Here is a 19015-nt window from a genome sequence, read left to right on the forward strand (position 1 = left end):
GCGCCGCCGCCCAGCCAGCCCGGGGCCCGGCCCCAGCAGCGCCCCGTCACAGCGGGGCTGGACGCTACCGTCCCCGCGAAGCCGCCCGGGGCCCCGCGGCGCAGGCAGCCCCGGGGCGGGGGGCGGCAGCCGGCCCCCTCCCTGCCGCCGGGCGGGCGGGCGGCTGGGAGCGCACGGAGGCAGCCGAAGGACAGCCCGCCGGAGCCCGTCCCGACAAGTGAGTACCGGAGAAGAGGGGGCGGGGGGCACCGCACCGCCGCTCTTTGTGTCCGGCGGCGCGGCGCGGGGCGCCGAACAAAGAACGCGGCCGGAGGGAGCGGGGCCGGGCCCCGCGGTGGACCCGCCTCGTGTGCGCGGGAGGGGGTCGCGCGGCGCGCCGTGCCCCGCCGCCCCGCGTGCGGCCGGCTCGCGTGGGGCGCCGCTCTGGGAGCCGCACGGGTAGGCGCCGGCCGGGAGCTGGCTTTGCTTCCCGCGTTCTCGTGTGTTTTTAAAGCCAGAAGCGGAGAAGTTCTTCACAAAGCGCCAACAAGTGCTCATGCTGCACTGCCAGATCTGCCAGGGAGGCTGGGGAACGGCTTCTGGGGCCATCCCGTTGTATGGAGATGGTTTTTGTGGGTCTTTCCTTTTTAATTCTTCTTCTCGTTTTGCATTTTTGTAGTCCGTAACTTTGCTTTGAGCAAACAAACAAAAAAAAGTCCTGAAACAATAAAGAAAAAGAAACAAAACCCAAATTGTTATAGCGGAGTGTCCCGTGCTTCAATGGAGAAAATAACACTTGTTTTTCACCGGAAAAACAGTGTAAGAAAGTTCTGTCCATTAGTGCTGAGTTGTGCTACTCCTGGGTTTACTCTCATACACTGGTGTTTCACACCTGGTGTGCTAATGGGAGAGCAGCTCAGGTGCTGTTTGTTTGCTCAGGCAGTATTGAGGCACAGGTGCAGAAGCCAGTTCTGCCCAAACTGCTGGCTGTGTGTTTGCCACTGGCCCTGGTTCTTCTTAACAGCCTGGAAAGCAGAAGGGAATGCAAAGGTAGGCAGTGCCTTATGTGTGTGCCTGCTTCTTTTTGAGACAAAACTTTCTGGCAGATGGGAAGAGTCTATTTTAGATGGATATCTCCCTGTCCTAAGCATCTTGTTGTCACTGTAGTCTTAAAAAGGTGTGCGTCTGTGTGTGGGTGGGGAACCAAGGTCTCCATTCAGATGAACTTTTGCTTTTTTTGCTCCAGGAGCCAGAGTTCAGGAGAGGAGTTTTCCTTCTAATCACTGAGGGGAACTGGGCACTGAAGGTGCCGAAGGGATGGTCAGTGCTTTTGTTTATTTAATGCCCACAGGAGTCGAAAGGCACTGCATCTCCCCCTACTCCGGTGTGGTGATTGCGTTTGCTTTTATGTCACTTCCTGGTTTCAGACTTAAATTTGTCCTTTCCTGCTCCACTGTCCTGTTTCTAATAACAGCCCCATTCTGTCTGTTGGCAGCTCCAGGCATGTATGTATCTCGAGAATATGTGGTCTTATGCTATTAAAATGACTTTTTTCAGGGTTTAAGTAACTTTTCCTATTCCAGCTTACATCTAGTCAGAGTAATTCCTTTGTTCAGGCTGAACTATCTTTTACACTGGTGTCTCTTTGGTAGCAGAGACATTCCTTTATCAGAAGGTATGTGAGTTCCACCTGTTTCAGCTTTTAGAGGAGCTTTAGAAAAAGAAGTCATTTATGTCTTCAGACTGACTGTCGGACCAACTTTGCTTCTTCCCACTGCATGTGCACATGCTGCTTTGAAGAACTTCAGTGGGATTTCTTCTCTGAGCTGTCAGGAGAGGAGTGTGTGCGGTGGTTTAGGCCTGGTGATGTCATTGAATGAAGTTCTGTCTCTTTAAGGAAACCAAGCATCTTTTAGTCAGCGTTAGTCATGTAGTCTGTGCGAAGTTCAGGCTGCTCTTAGCAAATGTGTTTAATCTTTTTGCTGTTCCTCTTAATGCAGCCACACTGAGTTTACATGCATCGCATTTGAAATAAAAGGGCTGTTAAGACAAAAGAGCTGAAGCAGAGCTGCTCCATCTTTTTCAGATGCCAGTTGTGTGTATCAGGTAATTCCTGAAAGAGAGAATATGAAATGCTTGCAATTTCTCCTGCAAATTCTCTTGTGTGATAGAAAGTACAGTAGTTATTTGCAGACACCGAGGGGTGGGTCTGCACTGACACATTCTTGGTGGTCGCAGGATAGACTAAGGCTACTTACCAGGATTGCTTCTACAGACCTGTGACAGCAGGCACTTGAGATATTTGTTTGATGAGGGCTCATACCCGTGAAAGTTTCCAAGTCAGCTGATTGTTAACAAAATTCTTGGTCTTGTGGTTTGGTGGCACAGCCACTGGTGCTTCTGGAAGCTGTGCTGGCTTAAACCAAAGGCTGCCTGGGCCTGCTGCCCTGCGGTCACCCTTGTGTGAGCAGCAGCGTGTGCAGCTGGCTGCTTTCCCCAGGGCACCCTGCCCATGCCTGTCCCCTTGTGGCTTTGGCTGCTTCGTTCTGGGCATCCAGCCTCCTGTGGTGGCTTGCTCTCGTGTGAATGGGGCTTGGAGGGAAGAGCAGATATGGTTTATGTAAGTAAACACTTCCACTCGCAGCCCGTATCCCTGAAGTTTATGCTTAAAAAATCCCAATCCCCCTCACCCTTCTCCCTTACCTTTGAGATAGTGGATATCTTTTGAGAGCTCAACTAAAATGATTCCTATTTGGGAAAATAGGCGTATATGCTATAATTTAGGTTACAAGGCCATACGCTTCAAAATTAAGCAGTATCAGGATAAAAAGGATTTCTGAGTTCAGTCTGGTTTGTGCTCACTGTGACAAAAAGTACATGATCTCCCTTCTAGGCTGCTCGTCTTTGCAAAAAAGACAGGTCTTGATTCTGCAGTAGCTCTTCACTTTATCTGCTTGGTGCTCCGAGAAACCATTGACTGCATTTTTACGAGGGTGAAACAATGTATTATTCTATAATATTGTGTCTTAAGGTATGGGCAGTTATCTTCTTCCTTTTCTGCCTCAAGATGTTCGAGATGTCACTGTCAGCTAGAGAGCATGGCACCACAGCTTGGCTGGTAAGAGGAGATGTGAAATACTTCTTATTGTTCCAAACAAATAAGTTTAGCTCAGGTAATCTTTGCGTTGTGGGCTGAGGTGGTTGGCTTCTCACTGAAGGATGAGGATTTTGCCTGTGTGCTTTTTCACTGGCAGAATACTGATGTGATTTCAGCAGTAAATGTTCAGTTGCAGATTACCTGTGGAAGCAGGTTTGCTCTCAAACAGCTGTTCCACCCCCTTCTGGGTCCCTCCAAGATGGTCAGTGGTGGACATTGCTATCCAAGCCAGCAAAATTTGTTGAGTTTTCTTGATCAATTGCAAATAGGGTACTGGAATGGAGAGGTGTGGGATGTTCCATCTCTACGCACTATTGCTAGTTTTGCCTCTAACTTTGGAGTTGTACCAGTATGATGCATTTTGCAATTCAGTTCGCTTGACCTCAGCTTTTTAAATTGTCTTTGGAAAAGAAGAGCACAAAGGGCAATTTCTACTTGTGTCTCGGAACACTTCAAAAATGCTGGTCAGATTTATTAACCCAAATATATTGTTATTGTGATTAAAAAAAAAAAGCGTTTCTATTTCTTTCGGAAATTGTTTGATCTCTTTCTGATGAGTCTCATAAGGCTGCTTTGTAGCCTCTATGGCTACAAAGCCTTGTTACTTCTTGTTACTTGTTACAAAGCCTTGTTACCTCTGATGGTAATAGATTGGTGGTGGCCGATCTGCCCTAGGGTGGATTTAGTTTGTTATTGGCTTGAAATGGGGTAGCTGTTTATAGTAAAGGAACAGTTCTAAGGTGGCTGAGGTTGAGTAAAGCCTTCTGTTCAGAGATTGGGCAACTGAAAATGGTCGAAACATGAATGTTTTCAAGTGCTTTCTTTCTTGGAAACATTTCAGTAGTTTGGATTAGAACCACGGGTGCTTGAGCAAGTATTTTTTGGGGAGACAGGCCTTTCTTCTCACCCTCTCATCCTCTGAGGGCAGGGCCTGCTGCTGAAGCAGCAATTTCTACATACAACACCCATCCCCTCACCAGGGTGTGAGAGCCGCCCAGGGGTGGAGCTGAGAGCTCTGGGGGCCTGGAAGAGCACCCTGCAGAGGAGAGAGTTGGAGCTGTGGGATGAGGAATTAGGACTGTGTCCTCTAAACTCCTTGTCAGTATTTGGCAGTGAATCTTGGGTGCTTATATGGCCATGGCCACTGCAGCATCCCGGGTTGATTCAGTCTTGGTTCCTGTTTTTGTGTGTGGATCCTCCTTGAAAATTAGAAATCTGCACTCATTCTAGGATTATTGTTAAGCTTGTTCCTACATTCTGGTTCCCTGACTTTGTGGTCCAGTGTTGATGCCTCTCTCTGAAGGAAGTGCTGAGAGGGGAAGTGTTGCTTTGGGTAAATGGAAACGTGGGAGGAGATCTTGCAGCCATACAAGTTACTGGAGGCTTCTCTTGTGTGTTCCTCTTATTGGGATTAGCTGAGATTTGAAATAGATGATGGGGAGCCAGCTGCACAATGAGTACTGAGAGTCCACTTTAAATGGAACGAAATATCCCTGAACTCATTAATGCAGCTAAGGTTAGTCAGCTTAGTTTTGTGTTGTGGGTTGTGGCTTTTACTTTGAACTTAAGAATGACAGGAACTGCAAAGCCAAGGTGTGTGTTGTTGACAGTAAGTACTTAACTCTATCCTCTTTGATTGGAAGAGTGTCCTTATTGCCTGCCTTGGCTCTGGGTTCTCATGGGCACCAGTGAATATTCTAGAAGCACGCATTTTGCAGGATAAATCTTTAGCATGTTTTCTTTAAGACGCAATATGACATTTACATCTGCAGTAGCATATAGGATCTGCTTATACTCATTACGGATTCTGCCTCATTGCAAACGGCGTGTAAGAGGATGTTCTTTTCGATGTAAAATGAAAAGCTTTGTAAGATAGAATGTACATCCTCATAGATGTGCAGGAGTGAAAGCAGTTGCAGTGCTTTCAGAAGTGAACAGGCTACTTCAGGACAAGCTGCTTGCCTTACTGAATGAGTGATAAACCCAAAACACCAGAGGCTGACGCCAATGAGGAAGAAAAGGTTTCGAGCTTTTTTCCAGCTTCCCTTTTTAGGAAAGTAAGCAGCTCAGTGTGTTCCCTGGCGAGTGCAAGCCTTTCAGCATTGTGGCGTTGTTCATGCTTGGGAAGTCTCTCGCTAGCTATTCCAGTAATGTAAAACCTAGCATTTTTATGGATGCGTGCTGTTGGTAACTTGATCATCACCTAGGAAAAGCTGTTTTGTTTTTTTTTTTTAAAAGAATAATTTCTTCAGTGTTCAAGATTATAGACACTAAATTGTGGTAACCAAACCTACACCTTTGGATTCTGGTCTTTCTGAAAATACTTTACTAATCTTTTGTGGCAAGTGTGGTCCCATGTAGCTTGGCACCGTTTTCAGTCTCTGTGGTAGATCTGATGCCTACATCCTTGCCTCATCAAATGCTGTGTCTTCACAATTTGGTGTTATCTGTGGCTTGAGCTGGAGTCAGATGGTCAGTAAACGTGCAGTTTGCCAGGTATGCCTATTTCACTTGTTTGCATTTTGTTATTTTAATTCATGCAGTGATACTCAAAGCAAGAGATCTTTTGGGCTTCCACACAGTGTAAGTGGGCTGTTAAACTGAGATCCAGGAGATAACCTTGTCTAAGTTGCTTGGAACATAGTTTTGCCATGGCAATTTCTTCTGTTATTGTCTGGACTGATGAATATATCTTGAGATCTGAGGTGTCCCTGTGGAGTGGGTGGATGACTGAAATGAGAGGGATCTTCCTTCTTTACTGCAGAGTGCAATTATAACAGTTCTTATATATCACAAGGGCATCCTTTAGTCATCGTAAGGCAAAGTCACTGTGTTGGCTTTTTTTCTGCCAGTAAGCTTATGACACCAACAGTGCCATTGTCCAAGTACCTAGATAGCAGGCCTTATTGGGTAGTCTAGCAAGATGGAATTTACAGTAATCATTTTGGTTGGGGCACCCTGTTTGGAAATGGCTTTTCTCCTATCTCAGTGTGTGTTGCACACTGGGAAGGAGGGAAGGAGACAGTGATTTAGCCTGTGATGCTTTTCTTCACCTCCTGCCCCCGACTGGTGACCTGCTGTGTGTTTCGCTATTCTGTGTACCCAGTAAGGGGACGGATACTTAACTGTGTGACAGACCTTTGGTAGAAGGCTGCAGTCACAACTCCATGCTCAGTTCCCAGCTGGCAGGACTTCCATTGCCAGCTGTGTGACAGACGGAGCTGCTGGCGCAGCTTGTGCACAAAACATGGCAACAACACGCAGGCCTTGTAGCTACGCAGCAGAAATTTGAACCGTGCTTTCACATTGTGTCTACAGGAAAATGAAGATGTATGTGAAGTAGATTCTACAAACATGTCTTAGTTGGGCATTGAGTTTACGCGGGTCCTATAGTAGGCAGGTGTCTGAACTTGGTGTTTTCTAACTTGGAATACTCAAATGTTTGCATTAACCACATCAGTTATCTTTGTAGTGGCAGCTCTTAGCCCATTTAGATGTTTAGCTTAGTTTTACATACCTGAGACAGTGCTAAAACTGGAGTGGTTCTTAGACATGGCTGGCTGTAGCAAAACAACTCTGACATTCACAGTTCTTTGTTCTCAGGATGTTCTGTTTCTTTTCAATTTTTGTGTTGAATTCCTAGCTTTATAGCTTATTGCCATGGTGAGTCTTGTAAACCGTTTTGTTATTTGTCCTTTGAATGCTGTTATATCCGACTATTTTGGAACCGAGTAATTCCCGATATGCGGCAGAAAAGAAGTGGGCTGATCTTGAAATAAAATGGAGGGTCAGACTTCAGCTCACGCACCACTGACGTTGGGCTGTGCCTTGCAGGAGCACTGGGTAGCACTCGGCTGACTCAGGAGCACAGGCAGGGGTTCTTGCGTGAAGGGTGGGGGTGGTTGTGCGTCTGTAGGCTGGGGGACTGCATGCTGCGGTTGTGAGCAGGCGATGTAGGAGGTAGGCACAGTCATCCAGCTCATCTGGCGTGTTGTTTACACCGGCTGTGGGAACCTTTCAGAAGGGTGCTGGGAATGACTGGAAAAACAAAGGCTTGCTTGGTGGCACAAAAGAAATGTGAAGGTTTGGATCCTTCGCTCTCCTGTTGTTTGTTTACACTGTGGTGTAGTGGGAACAAAATTAATTGCTGACATAAGGCATGACCTGGTGAAGTCTAAAACAGAGAAAACTTACAATTGGAACCATTTCCTCTTCATAATATTTTTTCCCAGCCATACAAAGGTTGGGGAGTCCTGAGGTGTTTGTTATGTTCACTTGTTCTTCACAGGGGCTATCACGTCGCAGTGTATTTAACTTGATCTGTTGTTGTTGGAAAGGATGGTTCCCAAAAGCTGCTCCTACCATCATCCTCTCAGTCCTGGGTTTAATTTGAACTTTTGGTGATTCAATTCAGGAAACTAAAATGGTAGAAAACCGGCAGTGCAAGATGAAGTGAGAAAGGAACTAAGGACTGATAGTGGGATGTGTGCTGGGGCTGGCATGGGATGCAGCTGGTGGGGAGCCTGCTGGATTCCCTGGGTTATCTTAGAATCATAGAATCACAAGGTTGGAAACAGCCTATAAGATTATCTAGTCCAACAGTCTTCTCACTACCCTTGCTACTACAAGCTACTAAACCATATCTCGCAGTTCCTCATCCAGATCTTGTGCCCTGAAACCTCACATCTGTGGTTTGATCTGCTGAAGTGGGTGCGGAAGGTGTGCTGCAACCAAAAGGGCAGATCTGCCTGCCCCCACCCCTTGCTGGCTTCTGTGGTTTGCGCTGTGCACTTCTCAAATCCAGCTGATTATCAGCCAATGTGAATGCTACTGAGTGGCATTGCCCCTTTTAGCAGAAAGCCAAATGGAAGTAGCTAACAATGCTTGTAAGGCATGCAGTAATCTGGGGAAATCTTGTGTGTGTTTCATACTGTATGTGCGTGACAAAAAAACCCACCTTCAGCTACTACTCCAACTCAACCTACAAAATTAAGTATGCACAATTGATCTTCAAAGGTTTTTTTTTCCTGCAGTTCTCTTCGTATCATGATCACAGCTTTGCCAATCTGGACAAACTAATCCTTTTATTCAGTAGAGCGACACTTAATGCAGTGATCAAAGCTGCAGCGTGCAGAAATTTTAGTATTCAAATCTGTAAAACACAAGGGAAACAAATTGCTGAGCGGCAGAGCTATTAAAATCCAGTTTCCTATCGGTTTGTATCCTCGGTCTTCTGCTGTGCTCCTCCCCTGCAATAACTGAGCTCTTGTTGCTGCCCTAATAGCTTCTGTGACCTTGTGATTGCAGATTGTTCTGATCCTGCTGCCTCAGTGTTGCTCCGCTCTCCATATGACCTACCAGGTTTTTTGCAGTTTGCTAGCTGGGCTACATGCTGCATGTGCTGTGACTAGAGCAGAGCTATCTGTATGCGTGCTGGCTGTTGGCAAAGAGGATAATAGCAACTTTCAAGAATTCTACTGATGGCAGCATTGAGAATTTAACTTCGGTTCCACTTTCTTAGTTGCCACTTCCAGAAGAGAATCAGGATTTCCTGATGTAATTCACTTAACTTTTGTCTTTCATTCCTTTTCGGAATTGCTTTTTTGGACTGGTATTGGAGTGCCACCAAATAGTTTTCACGTGTAAAATTTGGATTAGCTCATTTTTCAAGATCAGTCTTCAAGTTTTTAGAGCTTATTAGGTTATTCAGTAAGTTATAACCCTTTTTAAAAATTTCTTGGGATTTTAGTTTGATTTTTTTTTTTTCTTCCTTGAACCACATTTTGGGCTCTAAACAGCTGTTTTATGGAAGCATCTTGTATTAATCATGAATTTCACAGCGATGTCTTACGTTACTTTAGAAATGCTAGCTCTGTAACTTAGTTGAATAAATGGTTCTTATTACACAACTGCAGATGAAGTCCCACATTGGTGTTTTCCCCCTGTATTGTATTTCTCTGTTGCCTCTCTAATTTAGGGTCAGGACACGTGATCTTTGTGATGCTTTTTGGCTTTCCTCAACTCTCACCTTTGTTTGAAACTGTTTTGGATTAATTAGCATTTTGAGCTGTTTTTGACATTGCATCATGTAACCAAGTTTCTACTTTGGATGCTGTTTGAGTGACATCCAACTTTGGTTTTTTTTATTGGTGAACTTTTTAATGGGCTCTCAAAGCAGATGCGTAGTTTTCTGAGCGTTTTGCTAAAATTCATCAAGTCAGTGAGCAGTACGTTCACCCTGGTGTGCAGTGCCTTGTCAGTGGCTCACTGGCATCACCCTTTTTATTTAGTTTGGTCATGTTACCTGAAGACCTTATACTCCCTTCTCTTAATAATAATTAATTATTAACAATTTTGCCTGGAAGTTTTTGCCTTTTTACCATTTCATACTTGCAGGACCATGAGCTAGTGGAGTAGTTTTAGTACAGAACACAGGCTTTCGGCTGTTAATGCTCTTCTGTAAGGTAATGGGCCACTTAGTGCTTTTCCTTTGGATGACTCTTCATTGACATCTAAATAAAACCAACTTTTTTTCCCTGAGATTCAAACTCAGAACACTGAGATTCGTTTTCCTTAATGACCTTTGGAGACTCGAGGAAAAAAAAAACAAAACGTGAGAAGTGTTTTTGAAAGTCATTTTTCCCATTATTGCTCCTTAGTTCACTGCTGTTGTGGAGTTCTGCTAACCTAAAAAAACACGGTTTCCTTTTCAGAAGCTGTGTTCTGTACACTCTCTGATATCAACCTGTGTGGCTTTTACAAACAATGCTCTCTAAAGAGTAGTTTCAGCTAGCTTGGTAATGGATGAAAGGCTTGTTTGCCCAGCTCTCTCTGAATCGTATTTACTGTCTCTTTAAAATAATAGTAAATATTGTTTCAGTTCTCACACTGTAATACTATATATTTTTAGTAAGATGTTGATTTGATCTTTGTAGTACTTACAGGTTACTTTTTCTTCACTTAAAATAAAATGAGAAAATGCTGAATATATTTCATTTTTTTTTTTTTCCTCTAAATGTGGTGTTAATGAGAAGTTTATGAGCTATATTCCACTCCCTAAATCAAGCAGTTAAATGTTGACAGTTTAAAAACATGTCTGCTCAGGTAGGCTGTTTTAGCCTTTGAATTTAGGATTTAGGAAGTCTTGGATGGAGATGAGAGAAACACATCAAGGTGTGCTGCAGTTGATGGGGAACAAACGTGAGCTGAGAAGTCCCTCCATAATGAATCGTGCTGAAATTCCTTCTAGCCTTGTATAGGAACCCAGAAGTTCCCCAATTAGTAAGTGGCCCATCTCAAAAATATCCCTATGTGGATGTGTAGGGAAGTCTTTTTTATGGCGTTTGATACTTTTTATACTTGAGCTGCATTCAGCTCCGGACGTCTCTGAGAAGGGATGGTTTCTGTTGCTTCAGAGAAGGTTGAACAATTTCTCTTCTTTGAACTTGCCCAGTTCTTCATTCTGCAACAAATTCTGCAGGTGTGCTAGCTACTGCCTTGGCAGTGCTTTTAGTTAGAGCGTGGCTCCTACTAGCTTCATTAAGTCGTTGCAGTTGGCTCCTATCCTTTGTTTTTCACATCTCTGGCCTCTACCATAGTCCCTTGAAATTGGTCTTTGGTCTGGAAGAGACCGTCCTTCACATGTGTCTTCTTCTGTACTGAAGTCATTTTTGCTGAAGTAGTGTACATCCACAAAAAGGCGCATTTCTGTATTTATTTTCTCACGCTTTAATTTCTTGCTGGAAAGGACCATGGCTTACTGGTGCTTTAAGATAGACATCAGTCCTAGGAACAGCAGCATGAGCTGAAGTTTAAGCTGTGGGGGATGTTTCCTGAAGAACTGCTTGGCCCTGTGGAAATGACGGGTATCAAAGTAAGGAGGGATTCTTGGCTGTGTTTCAAGGAAACTGCAATTCCTGTAGAGCTGTTCCTGGGTAAAGAACATCACAGGAACTCCTTTGTGTCTTGATGGTATAGATTATGTTTGTGTGTGTGTATATGAAATAATGTTAGATAAAAATTATAATATATAAAAAGCACAGCAAGGTATTTCTGAAATAAGTAATTTCTTATGTTAGCATTACAGCAGTTGAACCAGGCAAAGTAAACAAATGTTCAGCCCTTCTAAGTTATATCTTGAAGTCTTAATAGCATGTTAATGGTTTGTATTGTAACAGCAACTTTTTAAAGGCTTTTAAATCATAAGCTTATGTTTTTTTTTTATTATCATAACTGATTGCTATCACGAACAAATCTGAAGATGCCTGTGATGCATTTTAACTCTGGTTGAACTTTTTATCGCTGCCATAAGCTGTATTGTGAGTATTTTGTTAAATGCAGGTAAAAGTAGTTCAGTTGAATTCAGGTCTGATCCTGCAGTCGTTGAACTGTGGACTTGCGTTGTGTCATAGGAATAGCTGTGGAAAGCTGAATGTGAGCATAAATGTTGGCTGTATTGTGAGTTACAGATGTTTGTCGAACTTCTTAGTGACATACTTATGTTGCTTCAGAACAAAATTGATTGTCAGTTTTTCACTGACAATGAAAAGTACTAGGAGCTTTTTATTAGTCCAAGCTTGCATTTATTTGTTTGGAAGAGCATGACGTTGATCTCTGAAGAGCGGGGCTTTCAAGTACACTTAGGTCACTTACGAACATAAATTCCAGTGACTTTACACTGTTTGGGGAGCATAACTGAAATGAAGTGGAGGATTAATTTTGCAACTTTAGCAGGCTGGAAAGTGCAATTGATGACAAATACCAGGCAGCACATTGTGTTATGGAGGCCTCATTTTTGTGTGAAGCTTTTCAAGCCCAGATGAATGTGTAAGTGTAAAATTTTTTTGAAAGGCTTGGTCAGGCACGGGCTGGGAGAATTAGCACAATGGGGATTCATAACTTAATTAGCCAGCGTTATATGTGAACTTACTTTTAATCACTTTATAGAAGTCATGCCAATTTATTTTTGAGTAGAGAATAAGAGGAGTGTGGTGTTAACTCCTAGAGTCTGTCTCTGTGGTCAATGTTGTATTGCTGTTCTCTTCGCCAGTGCGTTGCAGCAGTGCAGTAACACCCAGAAGACTCCAAAGTCCAGGAAGAGCTTTAAGTGAAGAATTTAATGGTTGAAATGTTAAAATTAGGTAAAATTACCTACTGTTCACTTTTGCTATCAAGTACAATGGTACTTTTTGGCTTCTTGACTACTTACTGATGAATGTTTTGTTTGGCAGCAGCTTGGAGGACTGCAGAACTTGTTGTATGACTAGTGGTTTCAGCTATCAGTTGTCTTTCTGTGCCTTATCAGACTGTTTGACAGCTGTTTAATTGAGAAGTTTCACAAGCTACTGGAGTGTTATTGTTAGAGTAAGCACTTAATTCCAGAAGAAGGATATACTCTCGTGGCTTGCTGTGGAGAGTCACAGTGTAGGGGGGAGGGATGCTATCACTTTTCTAGATAGCATGCTTGTTTGTTTTGTAAATAGAGATTATTTTTTCTGAACATCCAAGGACAGAACCTTGACTAATTTGTAGGTATCTCTGTGGGGACAAATGCTTTATTATCATTCTGTTACAGGAACTTTTGCTGAGAACTCGAATGCTCCGTTCAGAGTAACAAATCTGAATCTTGTCCCTGTGAAATTGCAGAAGATGAAGCTTTTAAACTTGCTGGTTTGTTCTCACTCGAGTAGTCCTGTATGTTACAACAGGTAGTTGTCATTATGCTTGACAGAGAAGCAGGTGAGATACTGTAGCATGAGAGTGACTTAAGGTTGCTCCTACAGAGGCTTGCTGCTAGGACAGTAGGCACAGTGCTGCCCTAAGAATGAGTAATAATGGATAGACATTTTTTAACCCCCTGGATCTTGTTTTGTTTTATCTGCATTTATGTTTTATACTGCTGCAATATTTCACTGTTGGTAAAAATTTATTTCACTTATTCTAAGGATAGCAGTTTAGAAGGGTTAATGACTTTTTTTTTTTTCCTAGCTGATGGTGACTGGATGAGAAGTTGCTTTTTTGTTTTTCTTTTGTCCCTGACTAATCGCAAACCAATGGAGCTGACTTGTTAATGAAGCAAGTTTAGAAATTGCGAGTGAGGGAGGAAACTTCACTTAAATTCTCATAAAGGGTTGCTGATACTGTGTTGCTAAATTTATTAGGGCAAGTTGAGGGTCTTGCTTGGAAAAGGTTTGGCTGTAGTTATGTTGCAGCTGGTTATTGAGAACAGTAAAAGCTGCTGAGCACCAAGGAATTAAGTTCAAACTTGACTTCGGTTTAATTGAGAGCCAGGGACACAAGTGCTTCTTCCTGTGTCTTCTGTTCGTGAAATCCAAATGAGTCTCTGGATTTAAGCTGAGTGTGTCCCTTGTTTTTTCAATCCAGAATTACAATGCTTGTGTTGATTACAGTGGGTTTATCAACATGGCATAGGAAGCTTTATATAAATCATGAGTATTATAAATTTAGAGATTTCGCTGGTGTGAGGAACAGGGGATACCTTGACTAGGGACCCTAAGCTTTTTCTGTTTGTAAAAAAAAAAAAAAAAAAAAAAAAAAAAAAAGCAAGCATGGAACTTGGTGCTGCTGTTACTGCACTTAGAAAGTTAGCGTGGAGGGGTTTTGTGTCATCACTGTAAGGAAATGGACAAGATGACAGATCCTAGGACTTCAGAGTATGAGGGTTTTTTTTTTTTTTTTAAGCATAGTTAAATGAATTCTATGAGGTTTCTGATGTTTCGTAGACTAACAAAAGGTTGCTTTATTAGTAGCTTTAATGAACAAATCGCTTTATTGGCTTAGACATACTGGTTGCTTTGTCAGCCCAACCAGCTATGGGTTCTTGTTTCAATTCACCATTGTGCCAGAGTAGAGAAGTGATAGCCATTGACCTTCTGTTAAAGCACAATAAAAAGTTTTTTGTGAAGAAGAAAAGTGTGCAGGGAAAAATTGGAAAGCAGTTTTCTGACTTGAGTTCAGCAACACAAAAACCAAGAGACAGTGTGCCTCTGCTGTTCTTTTTCTCGCGGGGCGGCTCAGTACAGTGAACCGCCTGGAACAAGAAAACCTGAGACTGACTTTGTGAAGGCTGTTTTTCATGGAACTGGTGTATGAAGTAAGAAGGAATTTTTATTGTAGCTGTAAGGAAGCATATCAAGCAGGTATTAGTTTAAACCTGAATGGAAGGTGTGTTAGCTTACAAAAAGAAATATTTTTTAGATTTTTTTTTTTCCTCCCATATTGATTGCTTGGTTTGTTTGTCAAATGTTTAACATGTGACTTAACCATAGCCTTTGATTAAGTGACCATATTTTATCTCTTGAAGTAGTCCCTAAGAATTTGGTTAAATGAACAAATAGTTTCTTTTTTTTCTTCATGGCTGTATGAGTAAGACAGAGGAAATTTGTTAGGTTCTTTAAACATCTGTTAAAGGCAATTATTTCCTGAAGTCGGTGCCTAGGTAATGGAAAGAAGCTAAATCAGGCAGGTTGGCATTGCATCCCCAAGTTTGTGCTTTATGAGATTGTTTTAGAAACATTTTACTTGCAGAAGATGCTCATCTTCCTGTAACCAGAATGGCATTCGGATTGAAGCTGGGGATTCAGATAGGTTTGCTGAGTGTATTTACATTATGGAACACGTGAAGTTATAATCGCGATTAAAAGGATTAAGTATTTTCTTTTTAATGAGTGTACTCGACAAGAATAATTTATTGTTCTCTGAAGTTCTTGTACGCTTTCTGGCTTATAGGTTTGCACTGCAGTGCCTACATTTGGTAGGAGCAGCCGCTGGGATTTATTTGACACTTGGGTTCTGCTTGGAGATTTGTTGTAGGGATCCTGTTTTATGTTTGGTGGTTATGACGTGTTGGGCCTAGTTCGCAGTGGTTTCTATCTGTATTACAATAGGGTGTTTAAATCCCTACTTTTAGGAAGCAGATTCATGCCCTTATCTGTTCTCAGTTTCTCTAGGAAGCAAGTTTTCCCTATGACCATTTACCTGGGGGAAGACTGTGTCAAACTAAGAAATTGCTCTTGCATAAATGGATCTAGATCTTGTTTTTGAGGCAATTGTTCCTTATAAACTTCAAGTTAGGAATGAGACGGAGGAAAAACAAGTACGCTGTGTGTACTGCGTCACCCGGTCTGTTTGGAGAGGAACTACTTGCTATGTTCTGGTTAGCTGCTGTATCTTGGTGCTATTTAGAGGAAGTAACTTTTTACTTCCTCAAACTGTATTTTCTTTGGAATCTTGTAGCATCAGAAGGTTGTTTATGTGAAACCTGCATATTTGTACATCAAGGAAACTTCTTTCATTTTTCCCTTTCTGTGAGGAAAATGACAAGAATTCTTCGCTGCCACCACACCAGGCGGTGTCTTCTTTCCTAAGTGTCTTGTTTATTACTTCCCTCATTTTTCATCTTTGTTTCTGTGATCTTTCTTCATGTGCTAGGAGATTTGTTTTGCCCTCTATTGCATTTTTTATATTCTTAGTGAAATCTCTGTATTTCCTTCTGGCTACATCTTTTTTTTTTTTTTTTTTTTTTCCTTTTCTCCCAGTTTACCAGTTCTGCTTTCCCACTCTTGTTATACTTTTTAATGCCTCAGTAGTTTTGTATGTCTTCAAAACAATTGTTTTCTTTGCAATCTAGAAAAAAATTGAGCTAATTTTGAAGGAGCTCCCCCTTCAGAGGCTGTATTAGCACGTGTGTCTGGCAGGCAGGCACAGAGGTTCCGCAGCAACCGCTTGCCACCGAGTCCTTTACCTCAGCTCACCCACATATGCACCTGAAAAGTAAGTTATGCCTGAAGAGCTGTTTAGAACAAATTAAAGTGTACAAGGTTTTTGGTGGCATAGTGGGTACTATGAAAATTGTATGAGAGCAGTCAACATGGAAATGCATTTCAGAAGCTGCAGTTAGCAGCACATTCATAAATTCTTAAATGTCTCAAGTATTAAGTAGTGAAATGGAGGAGGTTGTGTTATAAATTATTATACTACTTAATCCTTCCTCTTAATACATGGAAACTTATGTTGGAGTAGGTTGTTGTTGGGAACTGGTTTTGAGGTTGTGTTGATACTGTGATGTTTGGACCATTTGTAACTTGTGTGTGTGATCAGAACTGATGCCAGCTGTATGTGTCCAGGGAAAGTGGTGCAGTTTACACTGAAAGATGGTAGAAATAAGTAAACAAAGTGTAATTGCAGTTCTGTCCAGAACTCTGCTGTAGTTAGCTTTTTCATCATATATTTCTTCATTAGTGTCAAGTTCCTAAATACCCGTGTCAGTAAATGTTTGTTAGTTCACTAACCACATTTACATGTGCCTTCTTTCTTCAGTGACTTTTTTTTCCTTTAAATCAGCAGCTGTATGCAGTACAGAATCTTCAGCAGGGAGAGTGCATTTCTTGTTTGTCTTAGATAACAAAAAGATGTGTACCTGAGAAGACTATGTCTTCAGAAGAATAAAATACTATCTTCAATAACATTTTTGAATGTTACGTAGAAACCTATTGCAAGAAAAGTCCCAGCAGTGGCTTAACATTTTACCTTGAAATCTGTATGAAAAATGATTAGACGTTACTAGCTTATACTGGAAAATGTGGAAGAATTTTCACTCTGATTCATTCCCCTAATTACCTTCAAGGTTATTATCAGAACCAAAATTTCTGAAAGTGACCCTGCATCTGGGCCCTGCAGAGCAAGGGATGGGAAGCTTACATACTAACGAAACTTTACCATCCTATAGTAAACATTTACTCTGCTCCCCAGTACAGTCAACTAAATCTGTGGATTTCACACCAGAATGTAGGTACTCCTTTCAGTTCACTAGGCATTCTTATGGAAGTAAAGGGAAGGCTATGCACTAGAGTGAATTCACATCTACGGATGGGAAAGGACCTTGCAGGCACATCGTGAATCAAGATGAACTTGGTAGGTGGTTTTTACCAAAGTAAGCCTAAGAAGACCTTCAGAAGATAAATATGGATCTTTCAAATATGGGATTCTGCCACTTGTCGTGGGCTGAAGAGATTTGTCTTGTGCAGTGTGGTGAACTCTTTAACTCACTGATATATCACAGGTATTATTTTTCCATTATCCTTGAGAAATCTTTCTCCATATCATAGTTTACTGACCACCCAGGGGCAAGAGTGGTTCTTTGCCTTTTTGAGATCTTGAGGTTTTCCACACGTGATCTTGTCAGGTGCATCAGTTTGACTAATGATGGTGTGTTTTTTTTAACTTGACAGCACCTGTGCTTTTAATGCTGTTCCAATCAAAGTTGCTGATGTAGAAAGCTCAATTGAATTTAATTTGTGCAGAATGTTAACATGGCTTGAATTGCGTAGTTGAGTCTAGTACTATCTTAAGGGAGTCTCTGGCTTATTCCGTTGACCTAGGGCTTCTGTCTTCATCACTCCCTCACTAATCGTAAGTTATTTTTAACTCATGTAGCTGCCTTTTTTTTTTCGTCAGTGCTTTGGGGTGAACTTATAGTTTTCCCAACTATCATGCCATGCTCCATTCACATTTCTTATTTTTAGCTTCTACCACTGATGACTCTTTTATTTAAGAGCATAATATTACTCTTTCTATGCATCATCTTCTGTAAAATAACAACACTTAGCCACATCTGCAAAATGTTTTGATGCAGTTGGGTCAACACTCTTGAGCATGCTTTGCTTCGTTTTGGAGGGGGTTGCAGTCTATGATGATGATAATATTGGTTTATTTCTTTGTGGAAAAGAAGCAGCAGCAGTAGCTCAGCACATTCTATTCAAGCGGCAGTCTGTAACTTCTAGGGTATTCTTGAGGTAATGTTGCCATTAATATGTGTTCATTGTTTAGTGGGAGCTGTGACTTAAATAAGTTGCAATTAATTTTGCTGGACATTAGATGTTTTAATAGAAACAGGGAGTTACATTAATTACTTTAATGCTTGTGGGAGTGTTTTAGCAGGTGCTAAATCTGTCCTGTATGTATTGTTCAAAACCCACTTAGTGAAATATGTTTTCCTGTAATGTACCAAATACCCAAGACGGACCCACGGACTTGAAATGAAAAGCTCCTCTGCTTAATGGTCCACATCTTATGTTTTTTTCACTCTCATGGAAACGGCTTACTGCTATAGTTGCTGCATTAATCCATAATCCAATAAAGGGGATTTATTTGAGGGGTTGAAGGCAGAGAGAAGAAAAAGACTGTCTTTATAGTGCGCTGTGAGCAATAGTTATGGTAAAAATAGGATAGAGCTCTTGAATAGCTTCATGTTTGCGTTTCTTCATGTGTTTCCGTATGAGAGATTTGCACACTGAAGTTTCCCAGTAACAGAGATAAGCAAGTACCTTCCTTCTCTTCCCTTGCTCCTCAAGGAAAAAGATCACACCAAGAAACCAAACAATTCACTTCTCCTCCCCTAAAAGTTGTTCTGTGTATTTCAGCTGTTACAAATACGAGGATAACTGTGCTTCTGTTTAAATCTGTACGCTTGGTCTGTGTGCTGCATTAAATATCACTTGCTAAATGGCTGGTGGCCCTTCAGCTTTGGTACCATGTCAGTCCCAGTGTAAAATTCTAGTGCAGTACAGCTAATGCTCTTCTGATAATGCATGCAGACGTGTACCTGCAAGGCTCTTCTGAAATTAAGCATGGCATGGATATGTCTAGTGGTGAAGTTTCCACATAAGTCATATATGATAACGTGCTTGAATTAAAGTTGCTCCAGATTGAAAAGAATGCGTATGAGCTGTTTGCAGCTGTGGCCGAAGAAAGGGTGGCATATCCTGCATGTGAATTTTCAGGTCTTTAAAACAAAACAAAAAGGAGGAATGCATCTGTTCTTCATAGAACTACGCAATGGCTTGGGTTGTAAGGAAACCT

The 19015-nt window shown here is 41.9% G+C and overlaps 1 protein-coding gene across 2 annotated transcripts in view; it reads left to right on the forward strand.

The window, feature by feature from the left end:
• Window positions 1-159: 159 nt before the first annotated feature.
• The window catches only part of FBXW7 (F-box and WD repeat domain containing 7), a 160786-nt gene continuing 141930 nt past the window's right edge, over window positions 160-19015 (forward strand). For both annotated transcript variants that reach the window (XM_042828409.1, XM_042828412.1), the window contains exon 1: window positions 160-217. The gene's annotated coding sequence lies outside the window, so the exon portion shown is untranslated. The remainder of the gene's footprint in view (window positions 218-19015) is intronic.

This window comes from Centrocercus urophasianus, unplaced genomic scaffold, assembly GCF_019232065.1.
Source record: "Centrocercus urophasianus isolate 14NV4802_14NV808 unplaced genomic scaffold, USGS_Curo_1.0 seq_3, whole genome shotgun sequence".
NCBI classification, from domain to species: Eukaryota; Metazoa; Chordata; class Aves; order Galliformes; family Phasianidae; genus Centrocercus; species Centrocercus urophasianus.